Consider the following 6,000-nt stretch of genomic DNA (forward strand, 5'->3'; position numbering starts at 1 on the left):
GTAGCTGTAAAAAATGTGTTATTTTAAAAACCTTTTTTCTATAGTCGCGGGTAAAGAACTACAGATACCCTTGTCTATCTGTAGTCATTTTATGTATGGACTACAGATAGCCGTGGTTAAATGTAGTTTTATAGCCGCACATTTCTGAAAAACTCTTGGGGAAAAACATGCTTTCTTGCTCCCCCTGTCCTCACCAAGTGCTCTCCTCATCTGTGCCAGCTCCCCCCACTCCCCAGATGGCCTCCTCACATCCCCTGCCCTTTCCTTTTGCCCCCAAAACAGATGCTGTTTCTGTGACGCAGTTTGCTTTCAGATGTTGGCTATTCACTGATATACCCAAGGTTACAGAAAAGCTTTCAGTTGCAAACTCAGTCCCTAGAACCCATCCAACTCCCATATCGCACTTGGTGCTCCCTGGACACCCCCCACCTCTAGACTGATGGCATTTGCATGTTTTTTTTTAAATTTTTTAAATGCCTTTTTTCCTGAGTTTCATTCACCGATATCCTCGGCTATAGCCGTAACAATCTCTCAAATCGAGAGAAAAACAAGATGGTGGCTGCATCATTTCTAAAAACACCCAGTTCTGGCAATTTACCAGAGGCACAGCTATCTATTTTGGAGAAGGGAGCACCATCTTTTCCATCAAATATTTTAAAAACTACTGCACAGAATAACCCCAAACCACAAAAAGGCTTGCTTTACACGTTTCGTGCACAAGTTGTTTATACCTGTCCAGCGGCTTTGTACTGTGCGGTCCTGCAAAAATGTACTTTGTTTGGTTATGGGAAAACGAATTGTTAATTTTGTTTTATTTTTTAAAACATCCTTACCAAACATTACAGACCCTAATTAACTTTAGAATTTCAGCCAAATCTGTTGCTCAAATCAAAAGTTATTAGCAATAGAATTTTTCGACCTTCTTATGGGAGTCCGACTCACCTTAACGATAGGGCGGCACTCTTGTAAAGATACTAAATGTATATTAACTATAGTATAATCAAGCAAGATAGAGTTTCTAATATTTGCAATTAATTAGGTACGTGGATAACAGCATCCTACTCATCTATCCACTTCTGACATGTTAAACATGTGTGTGTGTGGCGCGTGTGTGTGTGTGTGTGTGTGGGTGTGTGTAGCCAATTTGGCGAAGTGCAGTTTGAAAATCATACTCACAATCATGGTGATGTGTGGACCTACACTACAACCTCAAGCTCAATACACATATAAAGGAAATACCTACTTGTTCAATCCAATATGTTACATCCTGCCAATTATAGATTAATGTCAAAGCTTATATAGTGTGCCAGAGGCGGGAAGAATGAGCACGGTGATACTTGCTGTTTCCCAGTTTCAAATAGAGTTCTTAATTTAATTCTGCACCAGCCAGTGGAGTTCCTTTATTTGTTCATTACGCATTTTCCCCCCGCTGACATATTTCTCAACCATATGTTCAATACTGTGGTCAGAGTAATTAATTTTAAGGCATCTGATCTATCCTTTTAGAATCCTGATTACAAGCTTTGTAATCAATAACCAATCATGTGCAAATCAGTGAAATGTCAGAGCTTGTATGTTGATATCAATTACTATTTTCACATTCTGTCACAATTCACTGCATTATATCGACTTTCTGTAGTTCTGCCTGTACACCACAATACTGTAAAATCCTCATGAAGCAGAAGCCACCCCATTCATATATCACACGAACACAGGCAATCAATCAGTGCAGTGATCACCCTGTCTCTGTAATACCACCAATAAACACGTGTTTTGAAGGGAGGCTTTTCTGTTTGTAATTTACAGTTTGCTGACTGCCCATTCCGCATTACAAACTGTTTTTCTTGCCCTCGAGGGGATCAAAATGTAGCGAATTCGTATCGGAACTCACTGTATCAAGTACCGTTTAAACACTGTGCAGAATGAATACGTGTCACAAAGCCTAATGTGCACAGCAGTAACTAAAGTGAAGATATGATTTCCAATATGCTGTTACAATAACGTGGCTAAGTACAGATGCTTCGTTGGTGGTTATTGGCCGCACAATGAAGCCAACTAACACTATTAGGCAGTGATGCAGTGTTGAGCGGGATCTCTCTGGAACCTTGTACAATCATCCAGAATGAGACAAAGTAAGAACTGTCTTTCTTTCAACCAGTCATTAGCAATGGCTTTAACTGAAGAAACTTCTCTGGGCCCTGGATCCCTGCGTTCGTATTTCGATGAAGCTGCACGTTTGCTGAGTGCATCTAATCTGATCACACGATATGAGATTCCATAACTCAATTTATTTTATTGAAGTGTGCAATAGAGCCCCGAGCAGACAATCCATGGGGAGATTGTCTCTGATGTGCACCGACTATATACACGTCAATGCCAGCGCGCCTGCACACAATGAGCTGAGTCCTACAGCTTCACGTTTTTACTTATCTATCAAGAGTGAACCTCCCATACAGTGGAAGAACGGACACCCTGCCGCCTCTACTATAGGGGAAAGGGGGATTTCAATCACACATGCGCCCCAGATTGGTGCAAGGTCTAGTTAGGCACCAGGAGGGTGGACTTGAAGTGCCACATGACACATTTTGCAGGGGATCCCACATTTTCTGTTAGGCCACTGCTCACTAGCATATCCCTCTACTCTCTCTAAATTGTGGAGATACATTATTTTATTGGCATGTTCTTCCCTGGTTGGTAAACTCTTTCACAGTGAAATGTGGATGTTTCTGATGACTTAAAGAACAGACATTTTTATTTCACCCTCATAATATTCGTAGCATTTGGCTCAAAGGTGTCATTTCACCAACACCTATAGGCGGAAAAGAAACACTTCTGTTGTCTATTAGGTCTAAAGTCATAAGCTACATCTCTGCAATGGTGCCCTTGAAATATATGCATTCTTCCTTCCTAGTTTCCTGGTTTTCCTTGATGTGTTCTAATCAGAGACCCCATCAGGGATGTAAATGCTGTTGATGTGTCCACTGAGACCGTATGTTTCTCAGGCTTAGATACCAAATGTGCCCTGTTTTCCACCTGTGTGAGTATTCTCAGTGCCCCATTGGCCATTGGCCATACATTGGTGGAGGATCTACAGAGAATACCGACAAAGATGCAGCCCGCTGTACTGCTGCCAAGTGTGAAATCAATGATGACATGGGTGAGGAGTTCGTCACCTGATCAGATTTAGTTCATGGAGTCAATGAAGCCTGACTTGTGTGGGCAAGGTGTACATGGTAGAGGTACCCTTTTCCAGCATTATCCCTGTTGCTGGGTCAGCTCTGAATCTGCGAAATGGTGCCTGAGGCTTTGACTGGGAATACACATAACAACCTTAAGCATGTTACCAGATCTTCTAAATGTATTTAAATCTGGAATCCTCAAAAGATGTGGTGCCACCAAATATAGATGTTCGCTCTCCCCCAATACGCTAAAAAGAAAAGCGATCTGCACCATCACTTTGCTCACATCCTATGTCGAAGCTCTTCCAGATGTGCAGCCAATCCAGGACCATTTCTGACAGTGAATTTCGGCTGATGGGTGCAGAACCAGTACCCCCAAGACAACCCAGAGGCAGTGCCTTGTTCTCTTCACGCAGTGGGACCAACCGAGTCACCTGAACTAATGACCCGCTTATCTTAAAAAGCCTGCTATCTGTGACCTTGCACAGAAACCAAGATACTGAGGCAAGGACACTGGCATAATAGAGCACCAGAAACTGGATAAATCAACATGTCTGAATTAACTAATGAGCAGATTGCAAGCCTACTGAGAATTGTGCTGCACAAAAAAGTGGTCTATGGAAAGCCTACTTTTGCTTACCTGGTCGCAACACTCGAGCAGTGCAAGTTACCCCCTTTCTTCCTTTGCACCCATTCAGTCTCCGTGCAGTTTTATGCTGAACATGTGGACCCTGAATATCACAGTGCTACCATCGGAAGCCCATAAAACTGTAAGCCATTTCTCGCTGTAAATTGATGTCTCTGGAGGGCTGAAAAATTGACAAACAACTCATCAGCAATGGATAGAACTTTCTGACCACTTGGTTCCCATTTAATATCATTGTCCTCTGCTTAACATTGCATCAAATGCAAAATCGGTGTCAGTATTCAGTTGCATCAATCAGCAGCACGCTGTATGTCCTGTAATTTCCTGCAAGGCATACCAGGCACCTAAATGGAAACAGGCACTGATCATTGACAAAAGTGATTATAATGCAGACTTTGTTCGACGTTTTACGTTTATTTTAGGTATGTATTAATCAGGGAGCAGGGAGCAACTGTGCGCTGTTCTTTTGTAGCCGTTACAGAAATACATTAGATCTTTTACATCGGGCAGTTCTTTCAACATAACATGTATTACTGCATACTGTTCAGAGTTCCAGTTAAAAGCTGATATTTACATGAGTGGGGAACATGTAACAGTGCTGAGAGGAGAGCAGGTTGTGGAACAAGGGGATTGTCTGCAAGGTTTGGTCATCAGGGGAGATCATGGGCTGCGTGGGTTGAGAGGGTGTATCTAATGAGGTGTGAAAAAGGTGACCCTTGAAGCAGAAGTTTTTTTAGAGTAGGTCCAAGTCTCATGCTGATAGGTATGAGGCTCCATATTCTTGTGCCATAAAGCAAGACTGCTTGTTTCCTGTTTTTCTTTTTTCAGTTTTGCTGTTCACGTATGGCTAGGTCCTGACCTATAGTGACACACTGAATGCCTGAAATGATACAATTATCTGCCAGATGGGGGACGGAGGTGCATGGTGGCAGCTCTTTCAGGGATATGTTCTGTGATGCTGTGAATGCCAGAGACTGTTCTGTGGCCTTCAAAAGAGACAAGTAAAGTAGTGCATGCCTGCTAGGTTAACATGTACCTTCTTACCTGCAAGAGGGAGGTATGTATAGACCTTCAATCACATATGCAAACATACATTTATTTGAACCAATAGCATGTTATGCTTTGTTTCTGATGTTGCACTCCCTTCTGGAGAAGGGTGCCATGGCAGTCTGACCTCAGATAACCTGGGCAGGCTGAGGACAGTTGATAGAGTTCAGAGATAGCGTGAGCATTTTTAGATCCATCTTCTGATCTTATGGCTCGAACACATTGGCCTCAATATGAATCCGGAAAATGTGCATGGTGTGGATTTCAAAGATGTATATATGAAAAGACAGCTGCTTTACTAATGGGGCATTCATCTCTCCTTTTGTACGTTTCTGACATTGTGATTTACTGCAAGGGGAACATTATGGTGCTCATTACGACTATGGTGGCATATGGTAAAAGTTACCGTATGGAAATATCCACCAATGTTGCAACACTGCCGAATTAGAAGTTGGTGCTAATTCCACTTGGGGAATTAACCCTGGCGGAATTACTGCTGGCGGTATTACCAACAGTGTCAGGTTGAATTAGCGTTAGTGCTAATTCCAGCCTTGGAACTATTGCCAATATGTGAAACAGTATTTCTGCCCACTTTGCCGTTGATGATCCCCTCTATCCCTTCCATGTGGAGGTTTGAGCTGACCTTTTCATCCCATGGAGTCATAGTGAGTGGTTCCATGGTGCCACCTCCTGTGGTGGATGTTTCGCGCCTGAGCTTGGCGATGAGGCTGAGGAGCCTGGCCTTCAGGTCATACCATCTCTTGGGGCAGTCTTCACTGTCATGTGGGCCAATGCCCACTGCCATGACCTTGTCCCATATGGTGGGCCAGATGGCAGCCTTCCTCAGGCCAGATGTCCTCCACTGTCTGCTACCATAGAGCTCATTCCTCACTAAATGTGTGCTTCCGTTGCTTAATCTCTGGCATTTTCGTGTTACCCTTTTCCTGGGACATGTTCCTACTAACTCCCGTCTCCAGATGGCAACTGAAATGGGAGATTAAGGGTGGTTTTGGATTTTGAAAGATGACCACTGGCAGTCTTCCCATTCCAGCGATGATGCTATTTCAGCTGGCAGTAATTCCTCCTGCAGAATTGGCGCTGAATGTGGCTGCGGTAATTTTAATTCCG

Source organism: Ambystoma mexicanum, chromosome 2p (genome assembly GCF_040938575.1).
Source record: "Ambystoma mexicanum isolate Mex_15411 chromosome 2p, UKY_AmexF1_1, whole genome shotgun sequence".
NCBI lineage: Eukaryota > Metazoa > Chordata > Amphibia > Caudata > Ambystomatidae > Ambystoma > Ambystoma mexicanum.